Below are 14,932 nucleotides of genomic sequence, written 5' to 3'. Positions count from 1 at the left end.
GAGAGAGAGAGGGGGAAGCAGGATCCCTGCTGAGCAGAGGGCTCGATTCCAGGACCCTGGGATCATGACCTGAGCCGAAGGCAGAGGCTTTAACCCACTGAGCCACCCAGGCACCCCTGCATCTCACCTGTTTTACTCAACAGTGTGTTTTGTAACTCAGTCTGTAGAGAGCTTCCTTGTTCTTTTTTTCCTTCAGCTGTCTAGTATTCCATAGTGGAGATGTGCCATTATTTATGTAGCCCGTTCCTTCCTTATTAAGGGGCACTTGGGCTTTTGCTTTTGCAAACAATACTGTAATGAGTAATCTTCCCTTTCCAGGGCTGATGATTAGGCAGGGGTATCAAGGGCACGGCTGTGTCAGTTGTTAAAATACTGAAATACTTTCCTAGTGCTTGGTAGATAGTACAATTACAACTGTAACAATCGATAAACATAATTAAGTATATGAATTCTGTTATAAAAGCTGAAGTTCAAGTCAGGACTGTTCAGTGACCACCTGCCATACAGGCATCTGGACTGTTAAATACATGGCAGCCGACTGGGACTTCCTCCTGAGGAAAAAAAAGAAAAGAACACCAAATTTTAGCATCTCTGTTTATTTCTAATATTGTACTATAAATCTTTAATTTTCAAATATCAAAGCACTCCATTTGTCCTATTTATTAATAAGAATGAAAATGGGGGCACCTGGGTGGCTCAGTGGGTTAAAGTCTGACCCTGAGCCAGAGGAGCCGTGTGACTGTGTGACTGCTCGATTGTACTGAGCATTCTTTAATGGAACACTCTGTGTCTTAGAAGAGTCACTGGTTTATCATCGTCCTCTAGTTATCAAGTTGCGCTGCTCATAAATATTTGTTTCCACTGGGCTTTTTATTAGTTCATTTTCATTCATTTTTTTTTAAGATTTTTATTTATTTATTTGACAGATCACAAGTAGTGATCTGTCAGAGAGGCAGGCGGGGCGGGGGGAAGGGGGGAACAGGAAGCAGGCTCCCCACCGAGCAGAGAGCCCTATGCCGGGCTCAAGCCCAGGACTCTGAGATCGTGACCTGGGCCGAAGGCAGAGACTTTAACCCACTGAGCCACCCAGGTGCCTCCATTTTCATTCTTATTAATAAATAGGACAAATGGAGTGCTTTGATATTTGAAAATTAAAGATTTATAGTACAATATTAGAAATAAACAGAGATGCTAAAATTTGGTGTTCTTTTCTTTTTTTAAGATTTTATTTATTTATTTGACAGAGAGAAATCACAAGTAGATAGAGAAGCAGGCAGAGAGAGAGAGAGGGAAGCAGGCTCCTGCTGAGCAGAGAGCCCGATGCGGGACTCGATCCCAGGACCCTGAGATCATGACCTGAGCCGAAGGCAGCGGCTTAACCCACTGAGCCACCCAGGCGCCCTAAAATTTGGTGTTCTTAAGGTATTTTTTTAACTACCTTAAACATGACTCTTCTTTTCCTGGGAGGAAGAAAAAAGAAAAGATAAAAATAATAATCACAGCCTGGAATATCCTTTTATTACTGTGCGAAAATCGGAAGACAGTAGAATATTTACTAGCGTGAGAGAAGCAGTATGGGGGCACCTGGGTGACTCCGTCATTTAAGCATCTGCCTTTGGCTCAGGTCAGGATCACAGGGTCCTGAGGTCAAGTCCCGCATCAGGCTCCTTGCTCATTGGGGATCCTGCTTCTTCCTTGGCCTGTCGCTCCCTCTGACTGTCCTCTCTCTCTCTCTCTGACAAATAAACAAATAACATATTTTTAAATAGACTGCTTTCTCCTTAAAAAAAAAGAAAAAGAAAAAGAATCAGCAAAAAATAAGACAAATAATTTGTATTTCTAGAATAAAAAACAAATTTTACAGTCTTGTACCTCAGGTTATGATGAACTAGGTAATTTTCATCGTATTTCCAAGGACAACTAGAAAAGCTGAACAAAATCACTTAAAAATCCTACTTAACAGCTGTGATGGATTTTAAATGTGTCCTTTTAGTCCTCAGTACTCCTCTTTTCAAGAGGTAGAGCCCAATTCCCCTTGCCTTGCTTGTGAATTGTACCTCATGACCTCTACTCGTTTCTGATGAGTAGAATAAAGTGGAAGTGACATTAAGCAGCTGGGTCATTAAAGAGATTGTGGTTTCCTCCTTGCTCACTCTCCCGGATTACTCAGTCTGGGAGAAGCCAACTTCCATGTCACAAGGACACCCAAGCCTCCATATGGAGAGGTCTACAAGGTGAAGACGCTGAGGCCTCCTGCCAACAAGCAGCACTATCTTACCGGGGCGAGTGCGCCATCTTGGAAGTGGGTCCTCCAGCCCCAGTCAAGCTTTCAGATGAACAGTCCCAGGTGACCACTTTCCTGCAGCCTTATGAAGCCAGAACCATCCAGCGAAGCCACTCCTGGATCCTGACTCTCAGAAACTATGTTAGATAATAAATGCTTCTACTATGCAGAGGCTACATTTAGTATTTAATGTAGTATGTAGTTTGTTATTAGAATATAATTTGTTATTCAGCAATGGATAACACAAATAAAGGCAGTGGAGTGCTCACAAGTTAGTGAAGAATTACCAACTGGCCCAGGACCCATGGGAGCTTAAAGGCTCAGGGAGGTGAGTCTTATGTTTGGGTCTGAGAGAGGGCAGCCAGGAGGCTCAGTAGCACTAGCGAGGCCAGTGGAACAGGATTTGGAGTTGAGAACCATTAAAGAGAGTTCCTTAGTGAACTCCCCCGGTTTTGAGTTAGAACCCTGAGAGGCTAAACTCTAGGAATAAGTGAGGGTGAATGGGGAGGAGATAGATCTTCACAAAGAATGCACCACAGCTCTGTACCATCACAGTCCTTGGCATTGTATTAAGGTGACCTCAGGTTGCAAGTCCCTCAGGTGCTGGGCAGAAGCAAAATAGGTCCTCTCTGTACTCACCTTCTGGAGAAAGATAACACAACACTCAGCCTGAAATTGTTCCCGCAAAGAACTTTGCAAATATAATGCCCAGCACATGCATGCAACAAACACATGAACAGTTAACATGAACCAAACAACTACAATTTTGTTTTGTTTTGTTTTGTTTTTAAAGACTTTATTTATTTGCCAGAGAGAGAGAAAGTGAGAGCAGGAACACTAGCAGTGGGAGTGGGAAAGCGAAAGGCAGGCTTCCCTGCTGAGCAGGGAGCTCGATTTGGGGCTCCATCCCAGGACTCTGGGATCATGACCTGAGCTGAAAGAAGACACTTAACTGACTGAACCACCCAGGCGCCCCTCAAACAAGTACAATTAACAGACAAGAAAAATAAACCCTCAGAAGCTTTAGATATTGAAATTACAGACACAGACCTTTAAATAACTTCCTACATTAAAAAATACAAAAGGCGGGGCTCCTGGGTGGTACAGTCGGTTAAGCAATGGACTCTTGGTTTCAGCTCCATCGTGATCTTGGGGTCCTGGGCTTGAGCCTGTGTAGGGCTCCATGCTGAGTGTGAAGTCAGCTTGGTACACTCTCTCTCTCTCCCTCTGACCCTCCCCCCTGTGCATGCTTTCTCTTCCAAATAAATAAATAACTTAAAAAAAAAAAAAGGCAAGCTTGAGTTTCAGCGGAGAACGCAAAACTAAAAAAGGGACCCAAGGGGAGGTACCTGTGTGGCTCAGTTAGTTGAGTGACCAACTCTTGGTTTCAGCCTGGATGGTGATCTTGGGGTCGGGCTTTGAGCTCAGGGTGGAGTCTGCTTGGGATTCTTTCTCCCTCTCTCTCTGCACCTCCTCCCGCTCACACACGCGCAGTTGCTCATTCTCTCACTCTCTCTCTAAATAAGTAAATAAAATCTTAAAAAAAGAAGGCCGAAAGGAAAGTGGTATGGGTTGAGTTGTGTCCTCCAAAAGGATATGTTGAAGTCCTAACCCCTGCACACCTCAGAATGGGGACTTATTTGGCAATAGGGTCATTGTAGTTAGAATTAGTTAAGTTCAGATGAGGTCATACTGGAGTAGCATGGGCCCCTCATCCAGTATGGCTGGCATCCTTACAGAAGATGATGTGAAGATTCAGCAGAAGAGAAGGCCGTGTGATGACCGAGGCAGAGATCACAGTGACACATACAAGCCAAGACATACCAAGGGTTGCTGGCAGCAACCAGAAGTCTCCAGAACCTTGAGCGGGTAACTGTCATTTTAAGCCATCCAGTTTGTGATACCCTGTTCCTGCAGCCCTAAGAAATGAATCCAGAGAGCATAGAGTCGAAAGATACAATAACTGGAAGCAAAAAGTCAGTAGATGAGAATGAGTGAACCAGAAGACTAGTCAGAGAAAACTACCCAGAATGAAGCATGGAGAGACACACGGATGGAGAACACACAAGAGGGAATAAAGGACTATCGGGGAAGAACTCTAACCTCATAGAGGACAGCAGGTAGTCAGCCTGCCACAAGTCCACAGATGCTCAACATAGACAACAGGTCCTGGTAGGTGTGAGCACGACAGGTTGTTACTCATGGCACAGCCAGTGGCAGGAACATCAGCACAGTGGTGTCTGCTCCTTTGCCTCCCAAGTCCTGTGGAGGGGGTGATATGATGGAAATGACACATGAAATGCGTTGTGCCCCAGCCACAGCTGAGGAACCCAGAGCCAAGGGCGTAGTGCTTTATTTGTTATTTTTATTTTTATTTAAGTAGGCTCCATGCCTCGTGTGGAACCCAGTGCAGGACTTGAACTCACGACCCTGAGATCAAGACTGGAGCTGAGATCAAGAGTTGGTCGCTTAACTGACTGAGCCACCCAGGTGTCCCAAGGGCCTAGCACTTTTTGCAGCAAGCGGCAAACCAGCAGCCCTCCCCCCACCCCCCAGAGAGTGAACAGGTGCCTGCAGTCCCCTGTGGTCTCCTCGACCTGCCCCGTCACCTTTGCGATAAGCTGCTGCTCAGTATCAGGTAGTTTAGTTTAGCTCAAGAAGGACATAGGGGCTCTTAGGGCAGGCCCGTGGCGGCCTGCCTTTCCAACAATCCACCCTGCACTTTACATGTTCATAAGTAAATTCGAATATTCTCATGAGTACACCATCCTATCAGAAACTCAGATTGGACATGCTGACCGGCCCCAGAAACAAATCCATTCTGTTTGCCTCATATACCATTTGATTAGACTATTATGAATAGAATCCCAATCAGCAGCACGAGGCAGCATTGACCTCATTCGTGCACCTCAGGATCTCTGACTCAGCCAAATGAATGAGTCCCAGGGGGACACCAGGAGGAATTATTTCAGATGACCTTTTAGCTTCTTTTCTGGCAGTGTGTTTGGACTGCTTTGCTTGAACTGTGCCCTTAGCCCAAACAGACGGGAGGGTTGACAACCATACATGCTCTCCCTGTTCATTCAGGATGCAGTGTCAAGACGGACCCTGCCCTATTCCAGCCACACGAGAGAGTTTAGACTGACCTGCTCACCAGGGACATGTGCCATCTCCTTGGCTATGTAGCTAAAGCAAAGGGTAGGTTTCTGATCATTGTGTCTGGAGCATGGTCTCTGTTGGGAGACACCAAGACTCATACAGCTATACAGAACCAGGAGGTAGTGTCTGCTCCGGGAAGGACTACCCTCTTTACCTGGGGACCTGACAAGGGAAATATGACCCAAGGGGCAGTGTAGTTGTCAATAATTACAGAAGATGATGGGTGAGCCAGAAAGCAATCCCCATCTCTAATGGAAATTCCATGGCCTGCCCTTCCCCCCTCCAAACCTGTGTCCCATGGGGTGACATAGTGGACTAATTTGGAAGCTATATAGGCAGTGGGTTGCACCACAGCTGATCCTGATCAGTGTCAGGGAATAATGAACCTTGAAGTGTGACATCCTCGGCAAGGACATGCAGGTGCTAAGGGCCCATGGCAGACTGCTTTTCCAGCCGAGAGAGGTTCTGCAAGAAGTTCTCACCCACACGTGCTTCTATTCCCAGGGTGGAGAGCAGGAATGGGGTAGAAGCCGTATTTTGAAGAGAATGGTCAGTAGTTTAAAACCATCAAGACACAGTTAAACCTCAAGCCACGTTCAAGAAGATTTACAAACTCTGTGTTACTTTGCTGCCAAAGCAGTAGGACCACAGACTGGGGGCGGGGGCGCTTAAACAACAGCACATACTTTCTCACCGCTCTGGATACTGGAAGTCCAAGACCAAGGTGCCGGCAGGTTTGGTTCCCCCCCGCCCCCCACCTCCGAGGCCTTTCTCCATAGCTCACAGATACTACCTTCTGGCTGTGCCTCATGTGGCCTTGTCTGTCCACGTGTGAGCATCCCGGGTAGCCCTCCTCTTATAAGCTCATTGATCATATTGGATGAGAACCCCAGCCCGATCACCTCATTTGACTTTAATCACCTCCTTATAAGCCCTGTCTTCAAATAGAGTCACATAGGGGTTTTAGACTTTTTTTTTTTTTTTTTTTTTAGATTTTATTTATTTATTTGACAGAGAGAGAGATCACAAGTAGTCAGAGAGGCAGGCAGAGAGAGAGGAAGGGAAGCAGGCTCCCTGCTGATCCAGGACTCGGGGATCATGACCTGAGCCAAAGGCAGGGGGCTTTAACTGACCCACCCAGGCGCCCCAGATTTGCATTTTAAAACAGGCATCTCTGCAACTACCTCCTGATTTTTCTCCCTCCACACTGTTTCACTTCCCTCCAGTGAATAGTGTGAAGTTCCTGTGAGGCCAGCAGGGGTGGAATTCAGAGTGCAGAAGGAGTGTCCTTGGAGAGGTGGGGAGGGAGGGAAGGTCAGGCAGCTGTGCAATAGCTTCAGTTTTCTCCGTCAGGGAGAGTGTTAGGTCATCTGCTGAGAGGAAGGGGGTAGAAGGGAAGATAGAAGTCTGAGAACAGTGTGTCTAAACAACCAAACCCAGTATTTAGCAGTATTGATGTTGGTGACTGTGAATTTATGGTGTCACTTATGCCCTGTGGTTTATGCTCTTCAGCGATGCTTGCCACCTGGATGCAGGCATGAAGGAGATGGATAGTTGGGCTCATCTAGAGTTTGGGGTTTTGATAGGGGTAATGGAAGACAGTGGAGTTCAGGGTGTTTGCAAGGAAATGTTCGAAATGAGGGAACATGACATTGACATTGGTCGAAGTCCAAAATGAAAGCAGATAAGAGTTGGTGGATAGGGAGAAGTTGGATGGTTCAGTGGATCGGAGGTCTTGAGGAAATCCAAGAAGAGGAGGGGCTTGACTGGTGGAGCAAGCAGGTTGGAAAGACATGCGTTGTAGGGTTGTACGATCCTGGGCTTTGATGGGGTACACAGGGTTGTCCCAGACATCAGGGGTGCCGTCATGTGCAGAAGGAGGTCACTGGGGAGGAGGAGATTAAGGAACAAGAAGCCGGGGGCATGGAGTCATGGCCGATGGTGGTGTGCCTTACTCTGCAGGCAGGAACTTCTCAGAGGACCTTGGTGGCACTTGTGTGGGGGAGTGCATAGATGAACAAGATCTCACATAATGTTCAGGTTAGAACCTTGTTTACAGAATCCCCTGGTTTCACGCCATTACCAGGGAACACAGATGGAGTGTTTACAAAAATAGAGCATGTATTTTAAGGAATGGAAGTCTCAAAAAGGTCTGAAGGATTAATATCATACAGTCTCTGTTTCTCAACCACGATTCAGTGAAATTACAAATTGTAGTAGGTTTATATGTCTGAGAACTATTGTATTGACAACTTTTGGTAGAAAAGGAAATCATAAAGAAATCTGAGAATTATTTTGCTCTGAATAATAATGACAAAAACCATATGGCAAAGTTTGTGAAACACAGCTAAAGCATCACTTAGAGGCAAATTTATATCTTAAATACATTTATTAAGAAACAGTACACATATAAAAATAACCCCCAAAAGACATGAAAACATATATCCACACAAACACTCGTAAGCAAATGTTCATAGCAATGACTCTTTAAAATAGCTTCCAAATGGAAGCAATACAAATGCTCATCAACTGGTAAATGGGTAAACAAAACATGGCTGTGCCCATACAAGGGAATATTATTCGGCAATAAAAAAAAAAAAAAGGAACAAAGTACTACTATGTGCTACAACATAGATGAATCTCAAAAACATTAAGTTAGGGAAAGAACCAGGCACAAAATACTTGACATTGTATGATTGTATTTTTGTGACGTGTCCAGAAAAGGCCAGTCTATAAAGAAAGAGAGTAGGTTGGTTGCCTGGGTTGGTTGCCTAGGGCTGGGAGTGGAATTAGGGATAAACTGCCAATGGGTATGACCTTTCTTACTTTTGGTGGTGATGGAAACATTCTAAAATTATATAGTGGCGGTGGTTGTGAAAGTCTGTAACTATACTAAAGATCATTCAATTGTACACTTAAAACAGGTGAATTTCATGGTGTGGAAATTATACTTCAACCAAATGTTAAAAATAAACAAAGCAAGCATTCAATTTAAGATGGTGAAAAAAGAGCAATGAAGCGAACATTTATAAACAGGAAGGAGGGGGGCCCCTGGTTGGCTCCTTTGGAGGAGCATGCAATTCTTGATCTCTGGGTGGTGAGTTCGAGCCCCATGTAGGGTGTAGAGATTACTTAAATCAATAAAGATGAAAAAAAATCAGGAAGGAAGGAAACAATAATAAATCAGAAACCAAGGAAGGAAAACAAAAGAAGAAAAAATAAATTTGGTATTTGAAAAAATTAATAAAATACATAATTAAAAAAATATAAAAATATATGAACATACATAATAAAATATATGTAATATAATACCCAGAGGTGGATTAATTATCACAGTGAACTCACTTACAACTTAAGTAAACAATTTCAGTTTCCAATAACAAGTCTTATAATCTTGTAGTCATTGCGTTCCTCAATGGATGAACTTGGCCATCTTAATGGTAGGGTCTGGCTTCTGTTGATTGACCAGGCTGTACTCACCTCTGTCCAAGCACTTCTCCTGTTCTATCTCTTTGCATCCTCACACCAGTCTGAAGAGGTAGGTACTCTTTTTTTTTTTTTTTAAGATTTTATTTATTTATTTATTTAACAGAGAGAGAGAGAGAGAGAGAGATCACAAGTAGGCAGAGAAGCAGGCAGAGAGAGAGGGAGAAGCCGGCTCCCCGCTGAACAGAGAGCCCAATGCGGGACTTGATCCCAAGACCCTGGGATCATGACCTGAGCCGAAGGCAGAGGCTTAACCCACTGAGCCACCCAGGTTCCCCGAGGTAGGTACTCTTATTATCCCCATTGAACAGATGGGGATTGGGGCTCCCAGGGCTGGACTCCTTGGAAAAGGTCACAAACCAAGTTTTTCCCCTGGGTGCTAGGCTGCTGGTGTCCACTAGGGGGCAGAGAGAAGCCAGGAATTCAGACAGAGGCTCCCTGATTTCCTGAACTTTCCTTTTCCTGCCTTTGTGGTGAGAGCTCTGGGTGATCAAGGAATCTAACCCCTCTTTCTCACTTTACAACTGGGATAAACTGAGGCCAGGGAAGGATAGGGACCCATCTGGGGAAGTGGGAGTGTGGGGACAGATTCGATCAGGACCAGAAGTAGCACCAGAGCCCAAGACCCCTGCCTCCCAGCAGCTTGGACCCCTATCCTAGACTCAGGTGACCCTAAGCACCTGGAGGGAGACAGGCTGGGCCAGGATTCTGGATGGTGGCCGGGTCCCAGACCCCAGCTGGGAACTCCACAGGTGCTCATGGCTGCACACAGAAAGGATACAGCTGCCCTTTCCTGAACAAGACTCATCATCACGGAGTCATTCCTGAGTTCCCTATAACGTGGGAGAGCGCCTCCCTCACAGGACTATTGTGAGAATTCACAAAAGTGCTTAACCCAGAGCAAGTTCTCAAGAAGTAGTGGCTCTCTGACTGTTGTTGCTCCTATTTCATTATCAACAGCACGTTGCCTGGCAACCGAGGGAAGCAGGTGTCTCTGATGTCTGTTCTGCAGAAGAGGAAGTGAGGCCCGGAGGGTCCGCATCGGGGGCTCCTGGGACTCCATGATCCCGTCTTGCACATGAGAAGTCAGAGGTTGAGAGAGGTTAAGGGTCACACGGCCGGTGTGGAGCTCTGATAGGATCGTCTGTCTGTCTGATTCCAGAGCCTGAGTTCTAAACTGCTACCTTGCCCTCAACCACTACCCTCTACTGTGGGAGCCTATGATCAGTACCGGCTTCGGTCCTTAGCGCGGACCCAGTCTGGGGACCCAGTCCTTGGACAGTAAGGAGCCAGACGGACTCTATACCTGTTCCCAGCACTCTGCTTGCTCCATTCTAGAGTGTGGTGTGGGTAAAAATGTCTAGATATTACTTTTGTTCACCTTTTAAATTGTGGTAAATATACATAGCATTAAAATGACGATTTTAATGATTTTTAGGTGTACAGTTCTGTGACATTAAGCACATCCACACTGTTGTGCGACCATCACCACCATCCATCTCCTGAACTTTCTCATCAACCCAAAATGAAACTCTGTGCCTGGGGTGCCTGGGTGGCTCACTGGGTTAAGCCTCTGCCTTCAGCTCAGGTTATGATCCCAGGGTCCTGGGATCGAGTCCCCCATCAGGCTGTCTGCTCAGCAGGGAGCCTGCTCCCCCCCCCCCGTCTACTTGTGATCTCTCTCTCTCTGTCAAATAAATAAAATCTAAAAAAAACCCCATAAACCTATGTGCCTGTTAAAAAATAACTCTTCACCCCCACCCCCCACTGCCCCAGTCCCTCACAACCACCCTTTGACTTTCTGTCTCTGAATTTAACTACACCGTGTATGTCGGTTAAGTGGAGTCAGACAATCTCTGTCCTTTTGCATCTGGGTTCTTTCACTTCGCATAAATGTCCTGCAGGTTTATCCATGTTGTAGCCTGTGTCAGAGTTTCCTTCCTTTTTAAAGCTGAATAACATTCCATTGCCTGTATATTCCACGTTGTGTTTATCATTCATCTGTTGATGGACATTTGGCTTGTTTCCATCTTTCGGCTCTTGTGAATAATGCCGCTGTGAATGCCGGCTCACAAATATCTATTCAACTCCCCACCTTCTGTTCTTCGGAGTGTATGTCCAGTGGAGGAACAGCTGGATGTTATGGTAATTCTGTGTTTAACTCTTGGAGGAACTGCCGTACCGGGTCACAGCAGCTCGCCATTTCCATTCCCACTGGCAGCACACCCAGGCTCCAATTTCTCCACATCCTCACCAACACTGGTGATTTTTGGTTTTGTTTTGTTTGTTTTGTAGTAGTTACCTTTGGGCTCTGCTTTTTTTTTTTTTTTATAATAAACATCCTAATGGATGTAAAGTATCTCATTGTGGCTTTGATTTGTGTTTTCGTAGTGAGTAGGAATATTGAACACTTTTTTAAAGACCTATTTTATTTTTTATTTTTTTAAAAGATTTTATTTATTTATTTATTTAACAGAGAGAGAGAGAGAGAGAGAGAGAGAGATCACAAGTAGGCAGAGAGGCAGACAGAGAAAGAGGGGGAAGCAGGTTCCCCGCCGAGCAGAGAGCCCGATGCAGGGCTTGATCTCAGGACCCTGAGATTATGACCTGAGCTGAAGGCAGAGGCTTTAACCCACTGAGCCACCCAGATGCCCCTTATTTTTTTTTTTAAAGATTTTATTTATTTATTTGACAGACAGACATCACAAGTACGCAGAGAGGCAGGCAGAGAGAAAAAGAGAGGGAAGCAGGCTCCCCGCCACGCAGAGAGCCCAATTCAGGGCTTGATCCCAGGACCCTGAGATCACGACCTGAGCCGAAGGCAGAGGCTTAACCCACTGAGCCACCCAGGCGCCCCCCTTATTTTATTTTTTAAAGTAAGCTCTAGCATGGGGCTTGAACTGACGACCCCGTGATCAAAAGTTGTGCACTCCACAGACTGAGCCAGCCATGTACCTCTGAACATCTTTTCTTGTGCTTATTGGCCATCTCTACATCTTCTTTGGATAAATATTTAAGTCCTTTGGCCATTTCTCAATTGGTTGTCTATTTTATTGTTGTTGAGATGTAAGAGTTCTTTATATATTCTGGATATTGTTGGATATATGATTTACAAATATTTTCCCACATCCTATACATTGTCTTTTTGCTCTGTTGATAAGTGTCCTTTGATGCACAAGTTTTAAATTTTGATGAAGTCCCCAAGCCACTTGATCTATTTTTTCTTTGGTTGCCTGTACTTTGGATATCATCTTGATGGCTTTTTCCTTTTTTTTAGATTTTATTTGATAGAGAGCACAAGCAGGGGTGTGGCAGGCAGAGGCAGAGGGAGAAGCAGGCTCCCCACAGAGCAGGAAACCCCATGCAGGACTGGATGCCAGGATCCCACCATCATGACCCAAGCCGAAGGCAGTCGCTTAACCAACTGAGCCACCCAGATGCCCAACTTTTTGCTCTATTTCAAACCAGTCCAGCGTGGAGGGCCCTCTCTCTCTAGAGTTCAAGGAGTATTCCTTTTCCATTCAGCGGTCAGAACTGTGAGCCAGCCAAAGAGACAGGATCTCTAAAAACGGTGAGGGTTGTGTGCTTTTCTCAGGCAGCACAAGTTGGAGGAGGCCCTGCTGTTTTGGGGTCAGTTCATGGACGCTTTGCAGGCCTTGGTCAACTGGCTGTACAAGGTGGAGCCACAGCTGGCCGAGGACCAGCCCGTGCCAGGGACCTCGACCTTGTCATGAACCTCATGGATGCCCATAAGGTGAGGGTTGGGAGCTGCACCGCAGGGGGCACCGCCACTGGGTCCTTGGCTCCACAGGCCTTCTACTCACGCTTCCCACCCAGGGGAGAAAGGAAGTCTCAATGAGTCTTTATCTCCGCTTGTCAGAGAGACCACTCCTCGCTCTGTGTCCTTAAACTATTGCTGAGATTCCGTGTCAGTCACAGAGTATTTACCCAGATTGCTTCGATTCAGATTTGGCAATGTGTAAATTTCACCTTGAGAGGTTCCCCCATTACACCCCCACCCATCCCTAGTCCTTTCATCCACTGGATCGCATCCCTCATTTGGGTCACAAATGGCATTAATTTCAGGTGGAAATTTCAAACATACCCATTTCCAGTGGCTCCCAAAATAAATGTGAGAACTTTATAACCACATTGAACCACCCACATCAGTATCTGGGGTAGCCAGAGCCTATCATCGTGAGATGCATCACACCCTCCTATTTTGGCAGGTTGGATTCGGATGAAGGGGCACTTTTATTTTATTTATTTTTTTCAGCGTAACAGTATTCATTGTTTTTGCACCACACCCAGTCCTCCATTCAATCCGTGCCCTCTCTAATACCCACCACCTGGTTCCCCCAACCTCCCACCCCCCACCCCTTCAAAACCCTCATATTGTTTTTCAGAGTCCATAGGAAGGGGCACTTTTAACACTGTCTCTGCTAATATTTTTTATCTTTTTTTTTTAAGATTTTTTTTTTTTTTTTACGTAATCTCTACACCCATCGTGGGGCTAAAACGCACAACCCCCAGATCCAGAGTCACCAGCACACGTGACTGAACCAGCCAGGTGCCCCAATAGTCTTTATCTTGAGACTAGTTCTCCTGATATTAATAAGCCACTGCAGCCTTTTCTTTTATTTGCATAACAGAGTGTTTTTCCATCCATTTACTTTCAACATGTATTTTTTTTTTTTTTAATTTGACAGACAGAGATCACAAGTAGCAGAGAGGCAGGCAGAGAGAGGAAGCAGGCTCCCCGCTGAGCAGAGAGCCCGACACAGGGCTCAACCCCAGGACCCTGGGATCATGACCCGAGCTAAAGGCAGAGGCTTTAACCCACTGAGCCACCCAGGCGCCCCTCAACCTGTATTGTTATATTTACAGTGCATCTCCTAAAAACAACTTGTCCTTTGCTCTTTTCCTTTTTTTTCTTCTCCCTTAAGGCATCTGACAATCTTTGACTTATAATTGGGCCCTTTAGCCCATTAATAGGAGGTGACCTGACCCACTGGCTGGAGATTCCCCAGGAAGACAGGAACTGTGTCATTACAGTTTGTTTGTTTGTTCTTGGCAGGTGAGCACACCTTGGGAACACAATGAACTGGCTTTTCCCAGCCTCCAGAGATGCAGCCAACCAGAAGTGGGAGGGAGGCACACTCCGGGCCCCTTGGAGGTCATTTAGTGAGGCAGGATACTGCCCTTAGCCCCTGGCAGCTTCTGGGTCTGACACAGTCCTGACATAGGAGCTCTGGGCAGGATCCTATGATAGGATTAAACAGTTCCTCAGATCACAAAATGCAAAGGTTAATGCATTTTGGATTAACTGGATAATCTCCATCCCTGTAATATCTTTCTTATGGAAAATGGTTCTTATTTTCTTTTTTGAAGATTTTATTTGTCAGAGAGAGAGTGCACAAGGAGGCAGAGTGGAGGGCAGAGGCAGAGAGAGAAGCAGGCTTCCCACTGAGCAAGGAGCCGATGTGGGACTCGATCCCAGGACCCTAAGATCATGACCAGAGCCGAAGGCAATGACTTAACCCACTAAGCCACTCAGGCATTCCCCCCACCCCCCCCTTTTTTTTTTTTTTTTAAGATTTTATTTATTTGGCAGAGCACAGGTGCAGGTGAACAGAAATGTTTGCAACAGGATAGGTGAAGGGACCATAGGTAGCCCAACGTGACTATAGCAAAGTGTACCTGTTGTTGGCTAGGTAAGACTATAAAGAGGGACCCAGCAATATAGGCCAGACCACCAGTGCTGGGCACTTGATCATATGATCACATAGTGTCCCCCTAGTCCCCAAGATGTGGCCTTCAAATCCTCAACCCCCAAACATGGCCAAGTGCCTTTGGAAGACAATGCATTAAAGCTAAGTAGTTTCTTCCCTACAGGACTTCCCAGAGCTTACCGCAGGTTACAGGAGGACTCCCCTGGGGGAAGGGAGAAATGTAGTGTGCAGCCTTTACCAAAGTCCTTTCTGTAGGAACCTCTTCACAAAC

The 14,932-nt window shown here is 45.7% G+C and overlaps 1 protein-coding gene across 1 annotated transcript in view; it reads left to right on the top strand.

Annotated features, from left to right (window-relative positions):
* The window catches only part of TRIT1 (tRNA isopentenyltransferase 1), an 82,727-nt gene extending 72,408 nt beyond the window's left edge, over nt 1-10,319 (top strand). Inside the window, exon 13 of the transcript XR_006601728.1 lies at nt 9,890-10,319. The gene's annotated coding sequence lies outside the window, so the exon portion shown is untranslated. The remainder of the gene's footprint in view (nt 1-9,889) is intronic.
* Nucleotides 10,320-14,932: the final 4,613 nt, after the last annotated feature.

The sequence above is a fragment of the Mustela putorius genome, unplaced genomic scaffold, assembly GCF_011764305.1.
Source record: "Mustela putorius furo isolate JIRA1106 unplaced genomic scaffold, ASM1176430v1.1 tig00003853_pilon_pilon_pilon, whole genome shotgun sequence".
In the NCBI taxonomy this organism is placed as follows: Eukaryota; Metazoa; Chordata; class Mammalia; order Carnivora; family Mustelidae; genus Mustela; species Mustela putorius.
This window is presented reverse-complemented; position numbering and strand designations above follow the sequence as displayed.